This window comes from Eretmochelys imbricata, chromosome 1, assembly GCF_965152235.1.
Source record: "Eretmochelys imbricata isolate rEreImb1 chromosome 1, rEreImb1.hap1, whole genome shotgun sequence".
Lineage (NCBI taxonomy): Eukaryota > Metazoa > Chordata > Testudines > Cheloniidae > Eretmochelys > Eretmochelys imbricata.
The window spans coordinates 221,558,128-221,572,935 of record NC_135572.1 but is presented as its reverse complement, the minus strand read 5'-3'; the positions used below and the strand labels follow the sequence as shown (position 1 = coordinate 221,572,935).

Here is a 14,808-nt window from a genome sequence, read left to right as displayed (position 1 = left end):
TGAATGCACTGGGTTGTGTGTGTGATGTGGGAGTAGAATTTATCTGTATTTTAAACCCCTAATTTCAGCACTGTGTGAACTGAAATGTGAACTCTGGGTCATTTAATACCTAATTAATTTGCTATTTAGCTGTTACTCAGACACACAGGCCGACATGCACCCAGACTTATGGGGGATTCCAGTTCTGACCCAAACTGCACAGCCTGGGTCCATCTCTGATTGTTCATCCCAAAAGGATTAATAACCACAGAGCTGCCTAATGTCCGTCTCTAGGGAGAGGCTTTTCTTGGCTCTCAGACTACCTTATCGCAGTGTCCAACATCGGTCTCTTTTAAAATTAATTGATTAAATTCCATGTTTGTTGTTAATCAGACAAATGCTTGTTCCTATAAAACATCATGAAAATATGTTTGTAACTTGTGTTGAGAATGTAAATCTGCCTACACTGAGATGTGAACAACAACAAAAGTTCTCTCCTAACCTTTCAATTAATTGAACACATCGCGTACATGTGTGTTTGTACACGCGCATGCAGGTAGTTTCAGAATTACCAGTGCAAGAAATATGGGTCTCTTCTGCTCGGTTATCACATGACTTTGGATCCCAAGGGTCTGACAGGCACTGCCAGAGGGAGCTGTGCTGCTCACTGCATGCAATGTGGTCCAGCCACGTGGGACCAGAACCTGGTCCATATTCAAAGTCACTTGCAATCTGCCCTCCCTCCCCACAGTTCAGCTGTTTGCAGACAATTGCTGGGGTGACTCCAGACATCGCATTGGAGCAAACACTGCCCCACGTCCCATTGTAGAAAACCTCCAGCCGCCCAGCACAGTCACTGTCACTCACCAGCCTCAGATCTGTGAACTCTAGAAGGAAATGCAGAAAAAGGGAATTTAAATCATTTGATTCAGAAATGAACTGGGGTGTGAAGAGTGGAATCCCAGCGATTGCTAACGATCCTGTGCATTATTCTGCAGGAGCAACTGCTAGAGAACCACTCCCGGCATAAGAGACTCTTTTAGACACTACAGGCCCCTTAGAAATACAGTGGGCATCTCTGGAAGGCCACCATTTACCAGCAATTACATACAGATTGTAATAGATAAAGGCCGGGAAGGATTGTAACATTGGCAGGCCAGATGCCAGCTCTTGTCCAGGCTGCAGGCCTTAGCTGAGAATTTACAATCTCGTGGCTGGAGACCAGGCAGGGTCACATGTGTGTTAGTTTTGCTGAAAACAGGTATTAGTCTTGTAAGAATGTATTGAGTGTTTAGACTTTATGAAATGCTGGTTAGTTGCTGCTGGCATTAATCTCACTTGTAATGTCTGTGGTCCATGCAACAAGAACATATGTAAGTTTTGCTTTATAACTGAAAATGTTTGCTCTGAACTTGTGAACTCAGGCACGGGAATGATCCCTGCCACCCATCCCCTGCATGTAGTACATGCAGAAGGTCTTATCCCATTGCTTTGAAGGCTGGAAGAGGGAAATAAAAATAATAGATGGGAAGATTTTTCATCTTTTTGGCTGTTTGAACTTTGACAGGGCTAAAGAAACCAAACTGAAGCCCGAGACCCCAAGGGGTTACCCCTGGGTCAGCGTTGAAGGACATTTGGACTTGACAGATCACTACAACTCTGTCACTCCGAGGATATAAATGGTAACTGATTTGTGTGTAGATGATTGCTTGCTTTAACCGTGTAAACAGCCCTTTTATTTCTTTTTCCTAATGAATAAACCTGTATATAGTTTATTACAGGATTGGCTACAGGCATTGTCTTCGGTGTAAGATCCAGGATACCAAGTGATCTGAGTAAGTGGCTGGTCTCTTGGGATTGGAAGAAACCTGAATGTGATGTGATTTCTGGTGTAAGTGACCACTTATCACTAAGTCCAGTTTGTTTGGGTGACAATAGACTGGAGAGTCTAAGGGGACGGTCTGTGACTCCATGGTAAGATAGATACAGTGATCCAGGACTAAGTTCCCTCTAAGATGCGTGGCCATGTGGACGCACAGAAGGCTATCAAAGGCCGCATAGGCAAGCAGCCACAGGGGCCTAGACTGGAGAAGCACCTCTTCCTCAGCCCTGGAGCTGCCGCAGTGGGGAGAGGTGCCTCTCCCCTGGCCCCAGGCTGTGCAGCAAGAGAGGCCTTGGGGGAGTCCTCTCTTCCCGCTGCAGCCCCAGGGCAGCCAGAACTACAAACCCCTCATCCCTGGCCCCACCCCAGAGCTCGCACCCCCAGCCAGAGCCTTCACCCCCTGCACAGCCACCCTCTGCCCCAGCCCTGAGCTGCCTCCCACACTCTGAACCCCTCAGCCCCAACCCCACCACACATCACCTCTAGACTGGTGCACATAACAAAATTCATTCTGCACATGGATGTAAAAATTAGAGGAAACATTGGTCCAGGAGTTCACATCTGTTACAGGCTTGGTGAAATCTACTTATAGAACACATCAGCAGTTTGGGGTATTGCCTTGTTTCTCACCATCTGCCCTTAGGTGGGCACTCAGTGCCGTGAGCCTCTCCAGATAGTGTGACAGGGATCATGAGATCAAATAGTCTGACCTTCTGTAAAACAGCTGCATAGAGCCTAATAACTTGAGTTTGACGTAAGCATAGCTTCCAGAAAGGCATGCAGTCTAGACAGGAAGACTTCAAGAGATGTAGAATGCACCATTTCCCTGGTAGTTTGTTCCGATGGTTAATCATCCTCCCTGTTAAAAACCTGGGCCTTATTTGTTATCTGAATTTGTCTGGTTTCAGCTTCTAGCCATCGACTCTTGTTCTGCCTTTCTGCATTAGATTAAAGAGCCCTTTAGGAAGTGGTATGTTCTCCTTGTGAAGGGACTTATGCCCTGTAATCCAGTTACCTCTTGATCGTTTTGATAAGCTAAACAGATTCAGCATCTGAAATCTCTCACCGTAAGGCTTTTATTCATCAGATCACTTTTGTGGCTCTTCTCTGCTCCAATTTTTGTGGACATAAGAACTGGACACAGTATTCCAGTATCTGTCTCACCAGCATCATGTACAACAGTAAAATTTAGTCCCCACTCCTACTCACTACTCCCCTGTTTATACATCCAAGGTTCGCATTAGCCCGTTTTGCCACACACGGCACTGGGAGCTCATGTTCAGTTATTTCTCCACTAGGACCCTACATCCTTTTCAGTCACTGCTTTCCATGATACAATCCCCTTCAGATACCTGAGATGCAGACTTCTAGCATTAGGGAAATCCTTCAATATCTCCAACACCTCTGGGTGGGAGCTGAGGATTTTCTAATGGTGATCCTGGTAGGTAGTTACACAAGGGAAAGGGAGGCAGAGACAGTCAGTGAGAGTATCATTCTCAGCAATCTCCTTAAACATCTGCCCGCTCCATTTAATCCCCTGGTAACCAGGCTCACGTGAGCATTCCCAGAACAGACCTGAGCAGAGAACTCCCGCGTCCTCTTTGTGTCTGCAGTTGTGCTGGCCCCAGCCCCCGGAAGGACACGCCCAGAGATCGGATTCCTTCCCAGAGCAGTTCACATCGTCCAGCCAGATCTGCCCGGATCCTTGCCCATAATGAGCAGAGACAGTTGCATTGGTGGCACGTCCACATCCCAGTTGTTTGCAAACGACATCGGAGTCTGACAGATCCCAGGAATCATCACAGACTGTCCCCCAGCTGCCGTTGTAATAAATCTCCACTCTCCCGGCACAGCAACCTGCCCCGTTCACCAGTCTGATCCGCCGGCTCCCTGCAGGGATAGATCACAGCTGTTAATATGTATTTTCCTGCTGAACAGAAAATGTTTGTGAGATTTCGAAATGAATCACCTGAGCAAAGGACACCGACGTCCTCAGCAATTCCTGCCTGGGCTGTCTCAGACGTGGAGATGTCACAGAGAGTCAGGCGAGTCTCATTTCCTGCACACTGGACCCTTCTGAGCCCCACAGGGCCCGTTCCATTCTCAGACTTCGGGGGGTTAAAAGCTTTCTCAGCGACTCCGCACTGGAGCTCCCTGCACACCACGCTGGCATCGTCCATGTCCCACTGGTCATCCAGCACTCTGCCCCACACACCACGGAGGGAAATCTCCACTCTCCCATCACACCGGCTCTCTCCGTTCAGCAGTCTGAGTGATTCAGAGTGACCTGGGCTCAGGAGAGATGGGAAATACACTGAATAACACTCTCTCTTATACACTAGAAATACTGCACATGAAATTGTGGAATATTTCTCAATAAGAAGGTATAAGTCAGTCATCAGAGTGTGTCACAGTGTTGAAGTGAACAATCTCTTTCAGAAGACACTTATTCCTGTGAATCTAAAAGTGGAAGGTGCTGCAATGATTTTAAAACTCTGAGCTTGACACAAGGGCTTGCCAACGGACTCTCTAAATGAGTGAGCGAGGGAATTTCTGCCGATTACTGATTGGGAAAATAGTCTCTGTGTGTGGTGGTGGAATGGCTGCTGAGGTTTGTAGTCACTTTATCCAGGCTTAAATGCCTGGAAGCCAGTGAACGGTGTCTGCACAAGCACTTAGCAGGTGGGTCGTGAATGATTTAGGCAAGTTTGCGTTGAGGGAGTTTGGCCAATGGAAGAGCAGGATTCATGGTGGTCAGGAACAGGTTATTATTGGTAAATTCCCTTAGTTCCCTCTCATCTTTGCTCAGCAGGTGGCAACTTTCTTGGTTCACGTGGATCCAGTGCTGGAGCTCCTAGTGTTAGATAGTTCCCAGCACTGGTGGTTCTAACTGGAGCTGTCCCCTGAAATGTCGTGTCATCTCTGAGCCTAACGTGAGATTTCAGCTGATCAATTCATAGCACAAGAAGCAGGTTATGTGTGGGGCGGGGAAGGGGACATGCTTTGTTGGTGAATATTGTGACTCCCTTGGGATGTGAATCTCAGTATTTGTGTATGTCTCAGAATCAGAGAGTCCTACAGCAAGGTGGTAAGTTAGGAATTACTCACCGAGTTCAGACCCAGGTGCAGCCAGGAGAGACTGACCATGTTAAAAGACAACAGCAGAGTCAGTGCAGGGCACACCTACTGGCTGTGTCAGGTACAGTATGTACTAGTATGGCAACCTGACGGGTGCAGTGTGTGTGCACTGGATCCAAACAGCTCAAGGATCTTGGTAGCCAAATAACATTTCAAGGCTAAGAGTGAAATCCTGGCCCCACTGACGGCAATGGTAAAACCTCCATTGACTTCAGCGGAGCCAGGAGTTCACCCTAAGACTGAACCAGGAGACTGCCTGCATGCAGCTAGTGTAGTGCAGGGGTGTAGCCACGGGTGGGCTGTGGCCCACCCAGTTATCATCCAGACCCACCCAAATCAGGGCTGGAGTCCCCCGAATCCACAGGCTGGGATTCCCACCCCTAGCTCGGTGTCCAACAGCCTGGCTGCATCTTTCTCCTGCCCGCGCCATGCGCTGCTTCCCTGGTCTCTGACCCAAGCACTAGCCCCATGGGGGGTGTGCCTTGTGAGGGCAGGTCTGGGTGGGGCTAGTGCTGGGGCCAAAGACCGGGGCAGCAGCTCCCAGCACCGGCAGGAAAGGGACGTGGCTGGGCTGATGGACACTGAGCCAGGGTCGGGAACGGTAAGCAGAGCTTGAGCCCTAGTGGGACCCCACTTTGCCCAAAAGGCACGCCTAGGTGACCAGATGTCCCGATTTTATAGGGACAGTCCTGATATTTGGGTCTTTTTCTTATATAGGCTCCTATTACCTCCCACCACTTGTCCAATTTTTCACATTTCCTATCTGGTTACCCTAGGCACACCCCGCAGCCTGTGTGCCCCGGGTAGCCTCCGCTTTGGGTGCCTGCTGAGCGGTAAGGGCCGGCTGGAAGGGGTGGAGGGAGGAGAGCCCCCCTCCCTCCTGCCCCCTTCCCAGGGCACCGGGTTCCTCCTGCACCCCTCCCTCTGCTCCTACCGTCACTGCCCACCCCGGAAAGCTGGGGCCCACCCAAGTTTCCTGTCCTAGGTATGCCACTAGTGTAGTGTGAGGGTAGAGAGTAGATCTGAGGCTTTCCGAGGAGGCTCATGGATATAACTGGGTACCACAGCCCCTCAGGAAGGCTGGATGGGATCACTGCAGATGGAGCTCATATGGAAGGGACCAGGTGCTTTTCCTTAGAAGGGATTCTCCTTCCAGCAATTCTAGGGAGAAATCAGCATCTTCATGTGCTGAGGAGTTCCCTCCAAGAACCAGGGTATGGGCTGGGTGGCTAGTTAGGAGAGTCCGGGCAGGGCTGCAGGGAATTCAGTTAGGAATGCCGGTAGCAGCGCCCTTGAGAAGCAGGAGAACTGCCAGGTTTTTTGCCCCCAAGGTACAAAGGTATCAGTTGTAAAGAGGAGAGCAGACGTCTGTTGAGAGTTCTGGGTGGCCTTGGGCAAGTCACTTTGCTTTTCTTTCTCCATTTCACCGTTTGTAAAATGGAGCTGTGACATTGCACGCTGTAGGATTTTATGAAAGTATGCTGATGAGTGTGAATATAATGTAACTGAAATATGCTTCCTGCAAAAGGTCTTTTGTAAGGTATAATTGCAAAGTTTATAATCTACTGAGTGTGGTCATCCTATTTGTATAAATGTATCATTCGTGTATCTGAAACTAGAAATATGAAATATAAACTCTGAGGTCCTATTGTAGTTATGCACAGTGTGGGTCATTCATGGTGGTTTGGAATCTTAATGGCTCCCATTAACCAGGACAATTGACTGTGGATTGCTCTTTTTACTTCTCAGTCTTCCTGTATACTAGCAAGTGGGTAATGAAGTCTTACAGTGACGTGATCATGTCACCTGAACTCGAATCCCTCTTTAACCTGGTGCTTTTCCATTGAAAAGGAGGGGTGGGAACCCAGAGAGGGACAAAGGATTCCCGCCTTATGCAAAAGATATATAAGTGAGTGGAACAGAACAAATTGGGCAGCCATCATGAGAAATCCCCTAGCTCCCACCTGAGCTGGAACAAGGGCTGTACCAGGGAAAGGATTGTGCCCAGACTAGGTAGGCATCCAGTCTGTGAAAGAAACTTATTGAAACATCTCTGAGGGTGAGATTTTATCTGTATTCAGTTTTATTACTGTATTAGGCTTAGATTTGCATGTTTTATTGTATTTTACTTGATAATTCACTTTGTTCTGTCTGATACTACTTGGAACCACTTAAATCCTACTTTCTGTATTTAATAAAATCACATTTTACTTATTAATTAACCCAGAGTATGTATTCATTCAGAGGGGGGGTAAACAGCTGTGCATATCTTTCTCCGAGTGTTATAGAGTGCGGACAAGTTATGAGTTTACCCTGTATAAGCGTTATACAAGGTAAAATGGATTTATTTGTGGTTTGGACCCCATTGGGAGTTGGGCATCTGAGTGTTAAAGACAGGAACACTTCTTAACTGCTTTCAGTTAAGTCTGCAGCTTTGAGGCACGTGCTTCAGACCCTGGGTCTGTGCTGGAGCAGACTGGAATGTCTGGCTCAGCTAGACAGGGTGCTGGAGTCCTAAGCTGGCAGGGAAAGCAGGGGCAGAAGTAGTCTTGACACATCAGGTGGCAGCCCCCAAGGGGTTTCTGTGATCCAACCTGTCACAGGAGCTAATAATAATACTTCCCTACCTACTTCCCTGGAGTTTGGTGAGGGTTTATTAGTGTCTGGAGAGTACTTTGAACACATAAAGCTCTGCAGAAATGGTGAGTACTCTGGAGAATCAGGCCCTGAGGGTCTCAGGTTGCTGCTCAATCACCCCAAATAAGTAGGTTTCAGAGTAACAGCCGTGTTAGTCTGTATTCGCAAAAAGAAAAGGAGTACTTGTGGCACCTTAGAGACTAACCAATTTATTTGAGCATAAGCTTTCGTGAGCTACAGCTCACTTCATCAGATGCATACTGTGGAAAGTGTAGATGATCTTTTTATACACACAAAGGTATTTTTTCATGCTTTGTGTGTATAAAAAGATCTTCTACACTTTCCACAGTATGCATCCAATGAAGTGAGCTGTAGCTCACGAAAGCTTATGCTCAAATAAATTGGTTAGTCTCTAAGGTGCCACAAGTATTCCTTTTATTTTTCCCAAATAAGTAGCGAGTTGGGAATTTTGGCTTTAATCGTTGTAAGTACTGTGGGGCAGCATCACACACTGAGGGGCAGGTGTCCTTAATCCAGCATCTCTCTTGCACTTACCTGAGCAAATCACACTGGCATCATTGTCGTGTGAGCACTGAGAGGCCCCCAGGGCAGTAACAGAGCAATGGCCCAAATGGGTTTCAGTCCCTTTGCAGTGAAATGTGTCTGTCCAGACAGAGCCAGTTCCCTTCCCAAAATACCCTCCTCCTGCGGCTGATTCAGCGAATCCGCAGTCGAGCTGACGACAGAGCACGTTGGCATCTGGTAAATCCCAGCGTGAGTCACAGGGGGTTCCCCAGGCACCAAGAACCTGGATCTCCACCCTCCCTGAGCACGCTGTGCTGCCGTTCACCAGCCGGAACCCTGTGAGCCCTGGGGAGAAGGGAGAAGAGGTTTAGAGAGGGAGCATTTAAGATATTTTATATTAAATAATAAAGAAAAGGAAAGTTGGGGGGATTGAACCCATTCCCATTATACTGAGTTGTTTAGGTTTTACTGGAAGCTGATAGCAGCTTTGTTATCCCAGCTCCCTACAGAGTGAGATCATTTTTTTCCTGCACCCTACTCTAGAATACACACCACTGGGATTTTAGAGACATTGTGCCAAATTCTTACGTGAGCATATGACACTTGCATCATTTGCATGTGAGCACGTCTGACTCCCGTGTGATATCCTGGGACAGTACACGAGGTGTGACTCATTCCCTACACACTGGAATTCCTCAGTCCAGATTGGTCCATGTCCTTCTCGGAAATGAGCTCCTCCTGGGATAGATAGAGCTGTTCCACACTCTAGTCCATTACAGATAACACTGGCAGCTTTGAGATCAAAGTGTGCATCACAGATTGTAGCCCAAGTGTCTCCATGTCTTACTTCCACACGTCCTGAGCAGGCACTGTCCCCTCCAACCAGCTGGAGCTCAATGTGTCCTAGAAAGCCAATGAAGGATGAAAATTACAAAGGATCCTTAGAGAGTTAGGTGTTCCACTGCCTTAGAACTTTGGCCAAAAGCCCATCCTAGTGCAGTGGGACAGTGCAGGCAGCAATCAGACATTTAAAAAAAAAAACAATGTACAACAAATGGAAAGAGGGGAATTTAATAGCAATCGATATACACTGGAAGTTCTGAAATGTAGAAAATCGATAAGGGAAGCTAAAGCTATCAGGGAAAACTCCACAGTTGGCAGGGCTAGGAACAATAATGACCATTTTTTTCAGTATATTAGGAGTAAAGACAAACAAACAAACAAATCCTAACAAAGGTGTAGCCCATTACAAATGGAGATGGTAAAATAGTTTATAATGATGCAAATAAGGCAGAAGTGCTCAATAAACATTTCTGGTTTGGGATAGAAGCAGGAAGTGTATTCATACTATGTGAAGAGGGTGAACCTCTCTGCAGTCTGTTGGTAACTAAGGAGGATGTTAAACAGTATCTAGTAGGGATAAACTTTTTTAAAAAATCAACAGGCCTGAACAGCTTATAAAATCTTGGAATAAATAGAAATGTAGGACTGGAAGGAACCTCACGAAGTCATCTAGTCTATCCCCCCACTCCAAGAGAGGTTTAAGTGTACCTAGTCCATCCCTGATAGATGTTTGTCTAACCTATTCTTAAAAGTCACCAATGACCTGTGTGATCGGTTCGGTCACAGACACCCCCTTGGGACTGTCACCTCATGTTCTGAAATTACCTCTGAGCCCGTTTTCCCTGCCAGCTTGGGACTCCAAAACCCTGCCTTGTTGAGCCAGACATGCTAGCCTGCTGCAACACAGACCCAGATCTGGTCCACACCCCAAAAGCTGCAGACTTCAACCAAAAACTGCTCAGCAGGTCACCTATCTCCAGCATCCAGACACCCAGTTCCCAGTGGGATCCAAATCCCAAATAAATCCGTTTTACTCTGTATACAGCCTATACAGGGTAAACTCATAAATTGTCCACCCTCTATAACACTGACAGAGAGATATGCACAGCTGCTTGCTCCCCCAGGTATTAATCACTTACTCTGGGTTTATTAATAAACAAAAATGATTTTATTAAGAATAAGAAGTAGGATTTAAGTGGTTTCAAGTAAGAACAGACAGAACAAAGTAAGTCATCCAGCAAAATAAATAAAAAACATGCAAGTCTAAGCCTAATACATTCAGAAACTGATTACAGGTAAAATCTCACCCTCAGAGATGTTCCAATAAGCTTCTTTCACAGACTAGATTCCTTTCTAGTCTGGGCTCAATCCTGACCCCCTGGTACAGTCCTTATTAGTTCCACCAGACATCTGAGGTGGAAAACAGGGGTTTTCTCATGACTGACAGTCCCGTCTGTCCTGCTCCACCTTTTTTCTATAGCTTTGGCATGAGGTAGGAATCTTTTGTCCCTACCCCTCCTTCTAAATGGAAAAGTACCAGATTTAAGATGGATTTAAGATGGATGTCCTGTGAGACCTCATTGTTCATTACCCACAAGCTGGCCCAAACGTACACAGGAAGGCTTGCAGGTAAATAAACCATCTACAACCAACTGTCGTAGTCAATGGGAGCCATCAAGATTCTAAATCACCATTAATGGCCCACACTTTGCATAATTACAATCGGACCTCAGAGTCATACTTCATATGTCTAGCTTCAGATACAAGAATGATACATACATACAAATAGGAGGAATATATTCAGTAGGTTATAACTTTTGTTTTGATACCTTACATGAGACCTTTTGCATAAAGCATATTCCAGTTACATCATATTCACACTCATAAGCATGGGCCGTAGTTTGCGCACCCCTGACCTACTGACTTCAGTTTACAGCAGCATATGCTCAGCAGACCAGACACCCACAGTTACAAGGGGCCACCCATAAAATGTGGAACACACAATTAATGACCACCTGTGAAATATTTGGTTTCAGAGTCTTGTCAAGCATCACATAGGAACTCTGTGGCAAAGGCAGGGAGAGAATCCCATTCCCCAGGGCAGGATTCAGCTGCCTTAACAAGAGACCCTCCTTTCTCTTTCTGCAGTCCCCTGCCTCACACACAGCACACTTTGCAGTTTCTGCAACCAGTGAGGCAGGGTCCTACACAGACCAGCCTCCTTCACGCCACAACCAACCCTAATTCAGAGCCCTGTCGAGCACAGGCGTAGTTTGACTGCTGTATTCGGGGGGGGACAGAGAGCGCTCACACACACACACACACACACACACACACACACACACACGTGCATGCTGAAGCCAGTTATCTTGGCTGACTGACTCTCCCTCCCCCCACCCCAGCCTGGAGTGGTCTCTGGGCTGCCAGGGCTGGGGGCGGGGCAGGATGGCTCAATGGGTGAGCCCCAGCTGCTGCTGTCTGCTGCAGCGACCTGAGCTTGGGAGCTGTGGCCACTCCAGCACCGGCTGTTGCAGAGATGTTGCTGCTCTGGGGCCTCCCTGCCGGGGCTGCTGCTGCCGAGGGGACGCCACATGCTGGGCTCCCGCTCCCCGCTCCCATTCCTCTCTCTCCTTCTCTTCCCATCCCACCCCCTTCACCTGCCCGCTGCCCCGTGCCCCTCCCCCTTTCCCAGTGTCCTCTGCCCCCTGCAGGCACTCACCGCTTTACCGGAAACGGGCAGGCACTAGGACCCAGGCAGCCGTGCACAGCTGCAGAGCGATAACCCGGAGCGGCTACTCTCAGCCTCAGGAGAAGTGGCTCCATCCCCCCCACACCTGTTCCCTGCACCGACCCCGCCTGCCCCCCCCATGCCTTTCCTCTGCCAATGCCCCCCTGCACCCTCCCAAACTATGCCCATGCTGTCTGTCCTGTGCACTGAATAAGGCAGGGGTCTCATGGAGAAAATAGCTTGTTATCCTGTAATTAAAGACTGTATCTTAATGCAGGTGTACAAGTGGGCCACAATAAAGTTACAAAGACAACTTTAATTCTGCCATTTCGTTATTTTTTACAGCTCAACTTTGCAAACTTAATGTTCCTTTAAAGTAATGTTTTGTGCCTAATTTCCTAGGTTTTTAAAAAAGCAAACTGAAAAAACAGAAGTTCCAAGATGCGGAATCATGTTGCCACCCTCCGGATGCCACCCGTCTCAGTTTTACCCAGACAGTCGTTTTTTTGGCTTCTGTGTCCGGGAGTCATTTAGGGTTGCCAGGTGCCTGGTTTTCTACTGGAAAGTCCAGTCGAAAAGGGACCTAAATGACACCTGAACCAAAAATCTGGTTTCCATGGGGGGGTGGGGCGGGAAACTGGGTCATTAATCTGTGCCAGCCCCTGCTCAGCCAGGGCGGCTTCGTACCTGCAGGCAGGCTGCTTGAGACGATCCAGCGAGTGACGAGGGGAGAGGGGGAGTGAGCGATGAGGGCAGAGCCTTGAGGGGAAGAGGCAGAGAAGGGGCGGGGCCTTGAGGAAAGAGGTGGAGCAGGAGCGGGGCCTTGGGGGAAGAGGTGGAGAAGGGCATTGCCTTGGGAGGAAGAGGCAGGGCAGGAAGTAGAGCCTCAAGGATCCGGTTACCAGCCATGAGAAAGATGGCAACCCTGTGACAACCACATGGGTCATCAGCAGGGTTGGAACCTTTAGATCCACCACAGAAACCACTGCCACTTGAGCTAACGGCGTAACTGACAGTAGTAGTAGGTTGTCATCCTCTTTGTGGACCAGCACTAGAGTGGGATCAGAAAAATGTTTTGGAGGGTTTGACAGATATTTGCTGACAGCAGGGGAATGGCAAAACTCAGGGATCCTGGTTCCATTCCAGGCTCTGGAGAGGTGTGTGTTCTGGTAGTGACAGACACGTCTTCCTCTGTTCCCCAAAGCCTAACCCCTTCTGCCCCATCCCCTCTGAGCAGTCCCTGTATCGGTCCTGTCTCTTCTCCATCCCTTGCTCTGTGTCCCAGTCCCATTCTTCTTGTCTACCCAGTGCCAGTCTCCACTCCTCAAGCTTCTCATCCCCAGGCCCAGTCTCCTGGACAAGCCAGTCCTAGACTTCACCTCTGGCTTCCTCTGCCATTTTCCCCCCTGTTCTCTGTGCTGTCCCTCTGGGGTCCTCAGCTGATCTGTTTCTCACACTTATCCCTGCCTTGGGTTGTCCTGTCTGCCCCAAGCCCCAGTTCCCCTCCCTGGATGCCTCTTCCTGTCTCAGGGTTTCTCTCTACACACACTTAGCTTGTGTCAAACTGGGGTGTAAATTTACCCCGCACTAGCCTTCTGCACACTCAGTGTCCATGCGGAGCCAGCTGCTGCGCACTAACAGTTCCCTAGTGCTTGGAACCGGGAGAGATCAAAGCACACAAGGGAACTGCTGGGGCTTCTCTTTGCTCCCACACTAAATCAGTGCCACTGTATCCGTGCAGCGGAGACGATTTAACGTGTCTGGTGAAGATGCATTAGGTCGATGGGCGAGTGCTCTTCTGTCTCCATAATTAGTCCACCTCATCGAGAGGCAGAAGCTCTGCTGGCGGGAGAGCGTCTCCCGCTGACATAGTGCAATGCAGACACTGCTTTAAGTTGATGTAAGTTACATTGCTTGGGGTAGGGGGTGTTGTTTTCACACCCCTGAGCGATGTAACTTACATCAACTTAAGCAGTAGTGTAGACAAGGCCCCAGTGCTCAGCTATACCGTCCACATGGACACTCGGTGCATGACAGGACAGTGCGGGGTAGATTTACACCCCGGCTTGCCACGCACTAAATGTTCATGTAGACCTACTCTCAGTCTCCTCCACCCCACCCTGGCTGCTTATTCCAGTCTTGTCACCCAGTTAGTCTTAGACTCCCCCGACACCCTGGTTCCTCATCTGGTCTGTTTCCTCACCCACCTCCAGTTCCTCCTCATTGGTTCCCAGGCCCAGACTCCTCCCCCAGTCAGTCCCAGTCTCCCCCAGCTCCCCAGCTCCTTGCTCAGCATGTCACAGTCTCTCCCCACCCAATCCCTGTCCTAATTGCCCTGCCTAGCCAGTCCTAGTCTCTTGCCCCCTCCTCCCAGTCTCAGGCTCCTTGCCAGCCAGTCCCCATCTCCCGCTTTCTCTCCCAGTCCCACTTTCTCTCCATCCACCAGCCTCCGGACTCAGAATATTCCCCCTGCATCCTTATCCTCATCTACTTTCCCCTGCCACCCCGGTCTGCATTCAATTCGGGTAGCTTCCTCCCCACACTGCCTGGGCCCAATAGGTGGATACAGTCTCCCTCATCTCCATTCTGGTGCCTGGTGCCATCTGGCCCACAGCAGCCAGGAGCACAATTTCAGCATAATTTTATTGGTGACATATCTTGCCACTGCTGCAGCCCGTCTTCAGGGACCGTCACCTTCTTGCGGTGAAGGGGCTTATGTGCTCCAATGATCCTCAGAGCTATGCTGTCGGGAGATTCATTTTTCTTCAAATTTGGAAAAATGAGAAGATTCCGGAAGACCTGAGAAATGTCAGCATTGTTACAATCTTTAAGAAAGGAGATAAGTTGGAGTGTGGAAATTATTGTGGCATTGACTTGCCAGCTGCAGCAGGGAAAATTCTTGCCCAAAGCCTCTTAAACCGATTACTTCCCCTTGATGAGGAAATATTGCTGGAATCTCAGTGTAGTTTCAGACCATCCTGCTGGACAGTCAATATCATCTTCCTTGCCCACCAAATCCAGGAAAAGTCTCGGGAGCAAAATCAGGACCTATACATGGCTCTCATCGATTTGACAA

General features: G+C 48.6%; 1 pseudogene; it reads right to left on the bottom strand.

Moving 5' to 3' along the window:
* LOC144268809 (antigen WC1.1-like) overlaps window positions 1-14,808 on the bottom strand; it is a 36,047-nt pseudogene that overhangs the window by 8,572 nt on the left and 12,667 nt on the right.